The sequence below is a fragment of the Alosa alosa genome, chromosome 3 (genome assembly GCF_017589495.1).
Source record: "Alosa alosa isolate M-15738 ecotype Scorff River chromosome 3, AALO_Geno_1.1, whole genome shotgun sequence".
NCBI classification, from domain to species: Eukaryota; Metazoa; Chordata; class Actinopteri; order Clupeiformes; family Clupeidae; genus Alosa; species Alosa alosa.
In genome coordinates, this window is record NC_063191.1 from 29,475,975 (window position 1) to 29,489,926 (window position 13,952).

Sequence of the window (13,952 nt, forward strand, 5' to 3'; positions counted from 1 at the left end):
CTTGGAAAAGGGACTAATGTGCTGCTTGCCCTGGGTGAACAAATGCATGTCTTACAACTCAGGTTGTATCATTAGAGAGTGATTGATCTCCGTGCCCAGTAAGTCATCGATTGTGAGAATAAGTACAACCTTGCAACATAATGTTTACGAATATCAGAGCACCGAGGTGCAGATCCCACTTTCTCTGTGGATAATTGATCAAAGTGAAGTCCAATGTCCACATTAAACTATGCTGCTGTGAGAAAGTCATGGGCATCTGCAGAAACCTTGGTCTCATTAGTTGCAGACGCTCTGTCAGGCAGCATGATAGATGGGACTTGTGAGGGGCTGGGGACCTCACATTAGCTTCCTGTGGATCATGTGTTTTTCTCTTTATGTAGTGAGCAGGTGGCCACAGGGAAGTTAAAGCTAATATATGTCAGTGTTATTACAATGGTACACTCCCATCCTTTATCATATTTTATTAATCAGCCTTTTGGCTCCAATTTGACGATCAAAAACACAGTGCATAGTGTATTCTTATCACGATGCAAAGTTTATTCCTATCTTACACTCGAATTTTTCGCCATGTGCTTCTCTTTTATTAAAACAATGCGCCCAAGGGTGTGGCAATTAACGACATAAGGTATGGTCTGGCGTGTGATCTAAAAATCGCTATCTTACACCATCTAAAAAGCATTACGCCACTGACCAAGAAAAAACTGGTCTATAGCAAAAAGCGCAGCTGAAGATACACTGTCACAAGATGTAAGCAGCAACTCCTCTGCAGGAAATGTCCTTAGGTTTTTTATTCAGTCATTCGAACATTATTGGGGTAAGTGTTGCTTTTTTCAGGCTATGTTTTCGATGGTAACCCATTGTCAGTCATTCAATAGTGAAAGTAATTAACTGTGTATAGTTTCATTATATAATTACCATATAATTAGGCTACACGCATCTGCACTTGTCTATTATTTGCACTTTGACAAGGGGTTACAATAGAAAACAGCCTGAAAAAAGCAACACTTACCCCAATAATGACTCAATAAAAATCTTAAGGATTTATCCTGCAGACGAATCGTTACTTGGGACTCGTTGCTAAGGGCTGCTTACATCTCGTCTTTATAATGAATATCACTATTCTTGTGATAGTTTTGGGTCTTCCAAGAGGGGTATAAAGGCATATCTGCTCAACATGCACTTAGCTTATTAAGCGTTTCTTATGCGTTATGGTTTGTATATTATAGTATTTGTTTATTTTCATTAGGCTATTGATTGAATTGACATTGTTGTTTATTATTGCTATTCTCCTTAATGTAGTCTTACCAATGTTTTAAAATTGTTTACTGATAAATTTAACTGTTGTATTGTTGTTATTTGTATGTCGCTTTGGACAAAAGCATCTGCCAAATCCCATAACCATAACCATAATAGCTGTGCTTTATATGCACCTTCCGCTGTAGACCAGGTTTTTCTTGGTCAGTGGCATAATGGTTTTTAGTGGGTGTAAGATAGTGATTTTTGGATCATGCGCCTGACCACACCTAATTTTTTAATTGACACGCCTGTGGACGCAATGTTCAATTGAACTGGAGCGCATGGCGAAGACTTGTAAGACTTGCGTCACACTTGGTGCCACGTTGCGCCGGGTATAAGATACAGTAGAGCCCCATGAGCCTGTTTAAACTGCGTAACAGATTGGACAGGAATTCAGCCCAATTAAAAACGTGTCGGATCCAACTGATTCAGGACTAAAATGATGTAAAAATCGCCTGCTTGGCATAAAATAATGCCTTATTTCTGCAGTAAAATAGCTGATTTCACAATCATTAGACACTGTGAAGATGCAGCATTGAGTAGAAGAGCAGAAGCATTATAAACAAGGCGGAGTTGACGGGAAGCGCATCAGGTGTATGCAACATCCTGCAACACAATGGTCCTGATATGTGAAAGCAAAGCAAGTGGATTAGCAGTGGATTAGCTCATCCACCACTCTGCACTCAGGAAACACTCCACCCCTTTGCCTCATTAAACTCACTTCTTCTAGCTCAGGGCCCCACATAATAAGGAAATGTGGAAATGATAGAATGATAATTCTTGTATCTAGAATATATCTCGATCCTCATATAACACATGACACATAGTTCTGTTTCCACATTGTGCTGCACTGAACTGCCTGTGATTTACGGAGGCTATTACAGCCTGAGATGGTCACTGTAAGGCCAGTTAATCTCACTGATATATTGAAGGTAAAGGAACGACTGTGGGGGAAAGATAAAGAGTAAGTAAAAGTGGAAAAACAGCATGGGAATAATGCACCGCAAACACGATGAAAGTGTATTGTGGGAAAACATTCTGGACAACCAAGGCAAGTGGGAACAAGCAGGTAGAGAGTGACAGAAAGAGGAGGTGAGACAGAAAGATGAGGAGGTGAGACGCAACAGAAAGAACATGGCCACGAGAAACAGACAGAGAGTGAAATTGAGTATGCAGGCCATATTTGAGTACAGCACCAAGCCATCATATTGAGCAACAGGGCAAGCTGGGGAAGAGGCCATTTACAACACATTTTGTCATCTGTCTCTGCCAAACTACAGCATGGTGCTTTCTTTTCTTGCTCGAGCTATGGCCCAGGCATGAATAGGATTTCCATGAGTCATGCCTAGAGGCCTACCACAGTACTGCGGCAGTAAAACACCAAAACACAAAAATACCTTATCATATATCTGGACAATTGACATGCGTCCGTACTGAACTGAGAGTCAGCCTTTTATTCCAATGCCCCCACATCTTGGAACAGTCTCCAGCACACTTTGCAATTAAGGACTTTGTCATCTTACAATCAGTTTAAATCCATTATCACAAACCTTTCATCACCAGCTTGTGACTGTTTTAGTTATCTTATTGTTTTATTGCTCTTTCATTTATTTGTTATCGTATTTTTTGTTTGTTTGTCTTCCTCTATTAATATCTTATTAATTTTACTCATTAATCCATCTTACTCATCTTATTATAAAATACTTGTAAAATGTACTCACCCTCACCCTCCACTTCCGACATCTGAAGGTCCCCATCTGACCCCTCTGACATCTGTGTAAATGATGCTGGTCTATTTCTGTGTGCATGCATGTGGAGCATTATTCCCCCACATTGTGCAATAGAGGAGGCAAATCTGGCTTCCCTAGCTGGAAAGGGATCTCTGAGGGCAGCTGATTCCACAGCCACAACAATTCTGTGAGAAACCTCCAGGAGATAACAGTGCATGTCTAGAACCCCCTAAGGCCTGACAGTGTACAAAGCTTTATACCTCAGATGCGACCAAGGCTGAGGATGAGATCTTCGCCAAAAGATAGGCCTATTGGTGGAATTATAATTGTAACTTTCTTAGGTATTTATAGGTAGCCCCCATAGAAAGGACTACTAATCATAGCTGACAAGCCTCCCGTTTTTCTCCCGAGTTTCTCACATATTTTAACTCTTTTCCATTTCAATATTTTCCCGTAAAATGTTATTCTCATAACATTAGCCCTACCACACGACCTGTCAGTCTCTGTACTGTTGTCCTGTTGCTACCCCCTTGCCCTTCCAGCGAAACAGATGCTTTCAAAACATAATATTTCTTGCTTGAAGCAGACCTTAGAGTGCCTATTTAAGATAACGGCGTGGTTGTTGCGAAAGCACATTTTGTAAGCAGTCACGTTCGACCTAGTTTCACACCTGGTTTAGTTAGTGCAGCAGTTTACTAATCTCAAGTCATATTGATGGCAGAGGGATAGCAACAGGAAGACCAATGTTGAGATTTTCCCGTTTTTTGGTTGAGAAACCTGGGAAATCTCCTTACTTTTTCAAAGCTCAATGTTGAGTGTTGACAGCTATGCTACTAATGATGATAGGATCAGTTCATCACAATATAACAGTGGCTTGCCATTATATTTTCACATGATTACACACACACACACACACACACACACACACACAGACACACATTTTAACTATTTATTTATGTCCACATGAAGAAAATGGTACAGGGACACAAATATTAAGGATGCAGTACAATATATACGCAAACCCATGGACCAGTGAAACACACACACACACACACACACACACACACACACACACACACACACACACACACACCTATTATTGTGCTATACAGAGCTCAAGGACATAGGACCTGGGGAACACAGGCCTTGCTTTTGCAGAAGACGCATTTGTCCTGTTCCCATTATATGCCATATACAGTAAATCTGGGGATCACAGGCCTCTGGAAGCCTGAGAGTGACGGTGAAGCCTCATTGTCATCTTGATTGATGAAGTTTTTTTTGCTTTTTTTTCTCTCACCACCCCTCGGTTCTCCTACTCACAACCTCCCTCTCCAGTAGAATATCCTGAATATATTTTGATTTGTGGTGCTGAATGCCAGAAGCTTTCCACACATTTGACCTCCTTCCAGTGCAATAACCTGACAGTGTCTGACAGAGATGATTTTATTGTTAATACTTTATATAGCACCAGTGGGGAAGACAAGGACGTGTCATTTTCAAATGTGTAGTCATGCATAGACATGGCACTTGGTTTTTATATTTGCTATTTTGGCAATAAATATTGTCAGAGATGTTTGCCCCAAGGATATATTTTGTTCTTTCACGTAGAGTAGGCTTTTGTTTACTGCACCCATCTGATTGCATTAGTCCTCAAATGTTTCACAGTTCACATGTCAGTGATATACAGAATTGTTACATTATATTATTTTACATTATTAATAATAATAATCAGAATAATTTTAGAAACAATTTTATTGTAAGCAAGTACAAGTACTCAGTACTGTACTGAGATTATTGGTAAATTGAAAGTATTTACTTGTAGTACGTCTAATATCACAATATATAAAAATTGTTTGGTTTTTGTAAGTTTAGACTGTATTTGCGTTGCATAATATTTATTAATTTAGCAAATGCTTTTATCCAAAGCCACTCACAAATGGTAGCTATAATGCAATAGGAGACAATAGAGTAAGCAAGAAGTAACCTGCGTTTTACAATTTTGCAGATATAACTAAAAGGTAGTTGTGCAAGAGATTTAGATAACCAAAGAAATACATTGTACCAAGCTAACCAACACATAAGAGTATAGGACGCTTATGGGGCATGTAGGAAATGTCCAGGTGAACTGCTAGTTTCGCCACTGACTATAATACTGTACATCCACAACATGGATGGGAGAGGAAGGTGACTAAGAAAGATGATGTTTCATAGGGGAGTGCCTCTCTCTCTGTCTGTGTGTGTGTGTGTGTGTGTGTGAGCAGGCTATCTGGACATTTGACCATGCGTATGTTTAATAAAACTATACCAGCTTCTGAGGCTCGTTATCACAGATAGCCTAGAAATCTAGACACGCCCCTAGCGGCAGCAAATTATTTTTGCTGCCAGGGCTAGTCTAGCAACTCTCCGTTGGCTTGTGAGCTCCAGAAATCGAAACTCAATCAGGCCAATGAAATCGTGTATAGAGTCGTTAGGTGGGCTTAACATAATGATTGATGGCAGAGTTGCAACGGTTTGGCTTGAATTCCCTGCTACTTGAAAACAAATAAGATGGATGTTGCTGTTGGTGAACAGTGTGACACGAGTTAAGCTTTTATTAAGTTGGCAAACGTTTGAACTAGCCAACTAGCTCCGCTGGTGGGAAACGCATGGGACTCATAGCGCTGCCGCTGTCCTATTGCGTGCAGAGGGAATTTGAAAGACAACTGATTATCCCGCCCCTCGGACTGAGCACTGCAAACGGTGAGTGCCCAGACCCTACATTTTAATGTGGGTCAGGCTATATCACAGACATTTTCTAAACAGAAATGTAGAGCCTCACTAATTTATGTTTAAAGTTGAATTACCATAATTAGAAGGGAAGAGAACATATGGTACTGCTGTAGCTCACTGACTCTGTCAATCAAGCCCTTTTAGCAAAAGAAAACATGCCTTTAGAGATGGTGACTCCAGTGAGTAAAAGGGCTTTATGTGAATTCATCTCACAAAATTCACCACTTTTGGTTAGTTCAGTTTGTCCTCTAGCAGTGTACAAATACAGAGGGTGAGTGGTTACAGACAAGATTCATGGATATGTCTTGTCCGAATGTGTGGAATATTTCTGTCTTTAGAATGGCTTTGGGTGTATTGCCCTTACTGGAAGACTCACATGCTGTAGTGCATCTATCCCTAATTTGTATTCAGGTGTGCTACATGAACTTCCTTATCTTGTCACGTCTCTCTCTTTCCCTCCCTCCATCCCTCTCCTTTCATTCTGTTTCCCAGCCTCCCTTTGTTTCTTGTCCAAGCCCAAGCACATGGTGAAATGGTTCTTGTGGATTTGTGTATGAAAATGGGGCATCCACATAATAATGTCTGACAGTCTGTTTTTGCCTGACTGTATTTCGCTACCCAGCCATACGGAAAAATCCTGTCAATCTGACAGTGCTTCATTCTAATACACTTCTGTGACAACCCTGCAGTAACTGATGCCTTAACACACTTCTTGAAGCCTCTTTTCAACCGCATGTTACATAATCTGACTTTAGCAGTGGAAGGCTCTGAAGACTGGTAGTGTCCTTGTCGCGGACTGACCATAGATAAATGCTTCTTGAAAATGTCAGCTTGCACATTGTTAGAAACAATTGAGATATTATTGTGTACAATTATACATATTGCACACCCCTAGTTGCAACTATGGTTGTCTACCAATCAGAGAGCCATCTTTTCCTCCTATTTTTGGGTCACATAGCTACAAAAGCTCCATGGAAAGTCTCAGAGCTTTTAGTCAGGGAGACAGGCAGAGGGAAGGGGGAGAAACCGTGAGGGAGAGGGAGACAAACATTAGCCCCACCCCCACCACACACATGCCTCTGGGTAACAATGGTGCAACGCTAGGGGAATTCTGACAGGAGTCTGTAAACACACAGCCAGCATCCTCAGCCCAGTCTGACCACTGTGCCCTGTTATGGAGCTATGCCAGAGTAGAGCAGACAGGACCGTGCGTCAGGCATGTGCAAACACTCTCTAATTGCTTACTCTAATGAAAGTAGAGAAACACTCCTCCAGACTGCCAGACTATGAGAATTGAAAGTCTGTGTGGCTGCACAAGGCATTAATGTATCCATTACAATTGCACCACAAGCAAGATATCATTCAATACACAGCCATTGTGATGGAGATCATGTAATGATTTTGTATCCTCCATTGTGCTTCCTGCTATTTACTACAGGGGGTTCTGCTGTATTGACACTCTGCATGGGGGATGGTTTTGTGTGAAAGTATTATTGACACCCGAAAAGCCATTCTGCCTTATTTCACATTTTTGCAATCAATATTATATATTATTATTATTAATAAGGGAAAAATCAACTACATGTTTTCTCAGTTTACTGGGGATAATTACATTTCATGCTATTTCCCAAAGGACAGCAGAACTCCCTCTTTTGAATATTCATCATGGCTCAGGTTTGCAGGCTGCGTGTGAAATACTGCACAATGTTGACTGTGTTTGTGTGTTACAGAATGAGAGAGAGAGAGAGAGGGAAAGAGAGAGAGTGAGAGAGAGAGAGATGTGAGCTGACTAGAGTGTTTTAAATGCAGGCAGTGAAGACTGGGAGAATGCTACAGCTCTCTCCTGCCATCTGGTCATTTTCACTGTGACTCAGAGCTATAAACCCCTAACATGCTGCAGGCCCACACACACACACACACACACACACACACACACACACACACACACACACACACACATACTACACACACACACACACACACACAGAGAGGGGGGGGGGGGGAGACCTCCTTCACACACAAGCACAAAGATGTATACAGCTTTGCAGGCATTTTAAATAAATTAAATTCCCACACACAGATTTGCACATATACATATGCACACCCACACACACACATTCATCCATGAACAGTAAGTACATCCTGCAGAAGTCTTGTATGCTACCCTTATTGCTTTCTCTTAAAGGAAAGGTTTTGGATTTCTAAACCAGGGGGCACTATTGTTTTTATTTTTATTATTTATAATTTTATTAGGGACAAAAACAAAGTTTTCTGATCTAGAGTTGTATTAGAACTCTATAACCGTCAACATCAAAGTAGCTATACAATAGAATCCTGTGGGGTAAGTGTGCACATCAAAGTGAACTGCGTGGTTTTGACACCTGACAGGCTCAAAATGTTGAGTGTCTGGCAACATGGATAGTAACTGTACTTCAATTCCTGTTTCTGTATAATTGTTTTTAGCAGTCCCTTTACAATTATTTAGGGAAACATAAATGGGTTTATCAGGTAAAACAAAGCACCGCAAATTTACTTACAGCTTCGTCAGGGTTCACCCAGGCTAAGAAAATAGAGGCTATGTTGAAAACTGCAGAAGATGTCCTCCTTTCATTCAAATGTATAGAATGTGTACATAATTGAGCAGAATTGTAGGCTGGCTTAAAGTAAAACTAAATTAGTTGTTGTATAATTTTAGGTGATATAATGAGATTGGTCGTGTAGAGGCAAGCTGATGGGGAGATGCATTGGTGTAAATTGCTCAGGCTGTAGTAGTCTTGTTTCAGTTCTTTTACTGCACCCTATTGTCCAAACTGCAAATTCACATTTCAAACCTCTAAACACAATCATCTGGGTTTTTTTTTACTGTACCATTACCCCTTCACAAAATTGTTATTTTTTAACTTACATGCCTATATTTTGTACAAGCTTACCCAATAACAAAATCACTGATCTTTGTTGGGTAAGCTTGTACAAAAAAAATCATCAACTAATTTCTTTATTCGCCACCACAGGGAGAGGTAAACACGTGAGCTTTTGGATGGATGCTTTAACTACAACATAGCAATGTGTGACCCTGCCCACCCATCTTCATGCCAACTGTGCTCTCTCCTCATGCAGCACAGCATAGCAGGTGTGAAAGGAAAGGCCTAGCAGATGGATGGGCTTGGGGTGGCACAGAGAGGCGGACATAATCTCCCATGGTAGGCTAAGACAAAAAATAGAAATAGAGTAGAAATGAGAAAGGCTTAGAGAAATGAGGAGAGGATGTAGGGGAAATGGTTGGTTATGCAGAGAAGTAAGGGATATTGGTCCTTGTAAGAAGTGTTGGGAAGCAGAGGAAGCAGCTATCTCTTACTGGGGACTTTGTGCTGTGTGTCTCCACACATAGTGGGAAGCAGAGGAAGCAGTTATCTCTTACTGGGGACTTTGTGCTGTGTGTCTCCACACATAGTGGGAAGCAGAGGAAGCAGCTATCTCTTACTGGGGACTTTGTGCTGTGTGTCTCCACACATAGTTGCTTGTATTTGTCTTCATTATACCCACGGACAGTTTTAATCTGATGGTGGATCTTAAATGTCATACTCATTAGCATGTCTCCATTGCTGTGTATTGCCCTACATGGCCACACCGTGCAGTTCGGCTGATTGTAATTACAAGCTTCTCTTTAGTCTGGTCTGCACAATGTCCACACTTTTGACACAAAATTACATTCTTATGAAACCTAGAAATTAACTTCTCTGTTTAATAAACTCAGTGAGAGATATTGAACAAACATGTAAATGCAATATGTTGATATTATTTATTTCAAAATATAAGATCCTGTAATTTCTTCGGGAAAGGTTGTAAACTTTAAATTTATTGTATTGTTAATATTCGTTATTGATTGTTGATTTTGCATTGACATTATTATTTTTGCTAATTTCCATAATGTAATCTTACCAACTTTTAAAAACAATTTACTGTTAATATTTAACTACTGTATTGTTAGTCGCTTTGACCAAAGTGTCTGCTTAATTCCATAACCATAACCATATACAAAAAAAATATTTCACAGATAGCCTACCAAAAACGTAACAGTTGTAACAATAACATTGTTGTTATTAACCCTCAGGCCTCAATATGTATTGCAGTACTATAGTTCACCGAAACCAAAGAACGGTCTGTATCCATCACCAATGTAAATTCTGTCAATACATGAGCAATCTGATGGCATGCCAGTACTTCAATTCATCTTAGAGAAACACCATTTGATTCTGGGATCTTTCACATATCCTCAGCTCCACTCACAGCTGCACAGAAATGCATACTTATACCTACATTTGTACTGTGTTCTTTGTTAATGCAGTATTCCAAAGGATGCCAGCACACTGGCCTCTGATGATGAAGATTCTGGCATGCTCATGGATGCAAAAAGTGTTGTTTCCACTCTGTTGGCTTGTGTTAAAGCTAGTGAACACTGAACAGTCTTCACAGCTCTTGTCTTTTTTACCTTCCAGCCATTTCTTTTTCTACATACACATATTTCCCTCTTCTGCAAAACTCTGGTCTTTTCCTCTAAAGCACTGCATTTGAGATTCAGTACTGAGCACTTAAGTGTGACTGGCATCCAGGCTTTCTATGAAAAGAAGACTGAACTACGCTTGACTATAATGCAAAGCCTGACACGGGTATATTGTGAAAGTAAAGAAATGTTAAAGGGATATTCCACCATTTGGGGAATTACACTCATTTTCCACCTCCCCTCGAGTTAAACAATTGATTTTTACCTTTCTCCAGTTCATCCAGCCGTTCTCTAAGTCGGGCGATACCACTTTTAGCTCCAGCCTAGGATAGATCATTGAATCGGATTAGACCATTAGCATCTCACCTGCTAGCATCAAGCTTAAAAGTGACTAAGATTTCTGGTAATTTTCCTATTTAAAACATGTCTCTTCTCAAGTAAGAAAGGGAATAAGACTAACGGAAAGGAAACGTGGAGATTTTCTAGGCTGATTTGACATGGAACTGTACTCTCAGTCAGGCGTAAGTTACTGTAAAGTTAAAGGAACTGTATGTAAGATTGTGGCCAAAATTGGTACTGCAATCACTTTCAAATTATTGTAGAGCGGTGTATCCCCTTCCCCTCCCCCCTGACTGGCAGAGCTGGCAACCCGGATGCCGAAACACTACTGACTTTGTGATTAGTAGAAAGGTGGAGGGTGGCGCATCAGGCCAAAACACAACATGACAACATCAACATCAGTCGAAGCCTGCAACTTCACTTTTTAAATGACAATATCCTGGCCGGACTGCTGTTGTCAGTGATATAAGTATTTGAAATGAAATGAAATTTCTTACATACGGTTCCTTTAAGGTTGCTTCTGACATAGTACAAAGAGGCAAAACTGGTGCTCTGAATACCGGTTCTTTTGTCTTTGAACGCTTCTCTTACTGATGCATTTAACTGCAATTTGATTACACCTGCTTTTAAAAGGTGGAAATGTTACACCTCAAAACAAATGTGCTGTTTCACAGGCAGTTTTCATACATACAGGGGAATACATAATGAGACGCATTTTAGGCTTCTCCTCCTATCTTTTTACATGAAACCCCCACTTTCCCTATGATCCCCCTTTGAATGTATGTATGACACGGAAAAGCACAAATTGCCATTCTCTGCTCCTGCGACAGGCAGTCTGTGGTTTTACCTAAGTGCCGCCTGTTTGTACATAAGCTACCACGCCATGTTTTTACGCGCACGTTGTGAAGAAAACACGCCTCAAGTGGGTGCAAAAATGTTAATACATCTGCCCCCATATGTGCTTTCTGGGGATTGGAATCAGACCTCTAAATACTACAACTACTAAATGCACTTGCTTGCAAATACAATTTTTTTTAAAAATCAGCATAACCCCTTTTTGCCCAGTATATATATTTTTTCTCTTCTCTTTACCTAAAGTGACAGCCAGCATTAATGTGACTTATAGGAGTGGAGAATTGAAAGTGCATAGCATTTTTCAGTCTCCACTACTGTATATGGCCTCACTCCCTCTTAGTGAAGAGTCTGGTGTTTAATGGTGCCTTTCTAAAGGCATTACTGGAACAATTTGCTACAAGCAGTGACTGATATTGTGGTCATGACCTCTTCTTACTTTGATGTTGTTGCAGTTCTGCCTATAGGTCCTGTATTAGCAGTAGTCAGCCGGGAGCTTCTGAAACCACAGTCATTACAAGAAAATAACTAACAAGCAAGATCAAAAAGATGATCCCTGATTCTATTCAATACTGTGCCAGTTATACAGTACATAGTGTAGGCAATGTGTCTGGGGTTTTGTAAGATCTTGAGTTATAGCCTTTTCCTTCTGCCACTTCATGATGTTTTCTAAACAAAGTTCAGGAGGAGCCCTTAGGGATGATTGACAGCAATTAACTCACCTGTCTTCCGTTGCCAGGATATTTAAGCCGGCCTCCTTATCCGTCACATGCTGCGGCGCTCGCAACATTATCCCTCCTCTTCCCCCTACTCCTCCATTTCACTGATAGCCCAGTTACACATCCTCCTTACACTGGGGGGTGCAAGCGGCCATCGCTCTATTGCGATCTCCGCTTCAGGCATTCCAGGACCACGGCCAGCTACCATGCCAAACACGCGCTTAGCTTATACACTCAGTATAGCAATCATGCCGACTGGCGAACTAGTGAAATGTTCATGCACACACACTGTCTGGTGACTAACTGTAAATTCAGTGGTAGTTTGTGATATGCACATTGACATTTTCCCTGTCAAATAAGTCAAGTCAAGTCACTTTTATTTATGTAGCACATTTTTGTATGCACAGAGTGCAACCCAAAGCACTCCACACACAAGACATTGACACACAAGACAAAAGATGCCGGGTGGAGCGGCCTAGTCGTCAGCATACCTGTGACACCAAGACATAAACAAACATATTTAAATAAGACTATGTTGCCACACCTACAATCCAAAGTCCAATACTTTGAGTTGCTCAGAGATAGTTTTGTGTCTATAGAAAGGAGACAGTCCTAGACCCCCGCCCCCCCCACACACACACACACACACAGGAGAAAAACATGTCTCTTCTGTCAAAAATATCTCTTCTGTCTACTGAATTTCTCATTGAGTTGCATCATTATCTGTTGTATGGATAAAGAAGTCAGTCACCTCACTCACTGTGTATGTATTCTCTTTCAACTGATGTGTAAAATTGGCCCATTTGTACATTACAGGATAATACAGGCATGCTAAGGTGTACAAACAGATCTAGTTTCCTATCTGAGGGCAATCAATAAACTATTCACTTTTTGTATGATAAAGTAGATTAAAGTTTCTTTGTGAGCATGGCTATTTGGGTTGCTTGAATTCTTACGAGTGTGAATACAAGTCTAGTCAGCAAATGCATCTTTATTCACAATGGCATTAGCAGAATAGATAATATGATTATGGCCTTGATGAATAGACATTGATATAATTCTGTCTCAATTAAAAGGAAATGCTGTTCTCTGAGTAAGTTTATTTCCTCATGTCATATTTGAGTAATGATCATTACTCCTGCATGGTCCACACTGCCAGGCTGAGGCATGCCAAGCATACTGATGACACAGAGTGAGGAGCAAATGCAATGGAGGGAGGTTTAATGATTGCATTGCATTAGGGTAAGTGAACAGAAAGCATGACTGACATACTTACGCTCCCCACCTTTGTGGATAGATAGATGGATAGATACATTAAAGGTCCAGTATGTAGGAAATAATGGAAAATAAACTGTAACCATTCCAAAAATGATCACCATATGTTGTCAGAGAGTAAGGAAACACGATGAATTGAAGTAATGGCTTATTTGACAACATTACTCTAACCCGTAAAACCCATGAAAAAAAAAATGAGTTACGGGGGGCGGAATCTCTTGGAATTGTCGTTTATGTTTTGAACGATTAATTCTAGAATAGCGTATTAATAATGGGCTAGCGCATCCTCCTATTTGGGTTGCCAAATTAGCAAAGGCCAACTGTCAACAGATGTCAGTTGTAGGCCTAGTCATGAACGCCTATGAGAGGCAGGAACATTTCCAAAATTAAAACAAGAAACAAATTAAGTGGACATCGGAGGAGCTTCCTGAGATGGTGACGTCTTCGTCAAACGAGGAATATCAAATCTGA

General features: G+C 40.5%; 1 protein-coding gene across 6 annotated transcripts in view; it reads left to right on the forward strand.

Moving 5' to 3' along the window:
- Positions 1-13,952, forward strand: part of enox1 (ecto-NOX disulfide-thiol exchanger 1) — a 65,501-nt gene that overhangs the window by 6,105 nt on the left and 45,444 nt on the right. For 2 of the 6 annotated variants that reach the window (XM_048238747.1, XM_048238749.1), the window contains exon 2: positions 13,366-13,448. The exons of the other annotated variants lie outside the window; for them this stretch is intronic. The gene's annotated coding sequence lies outside the window, so the exon portion shown is untranslated. The remainder of the gene's footprint in view (positions 1-13,365; positions 13,449-13,952) is intronic. 6 annotated transcript variants of the gene reach the window in all.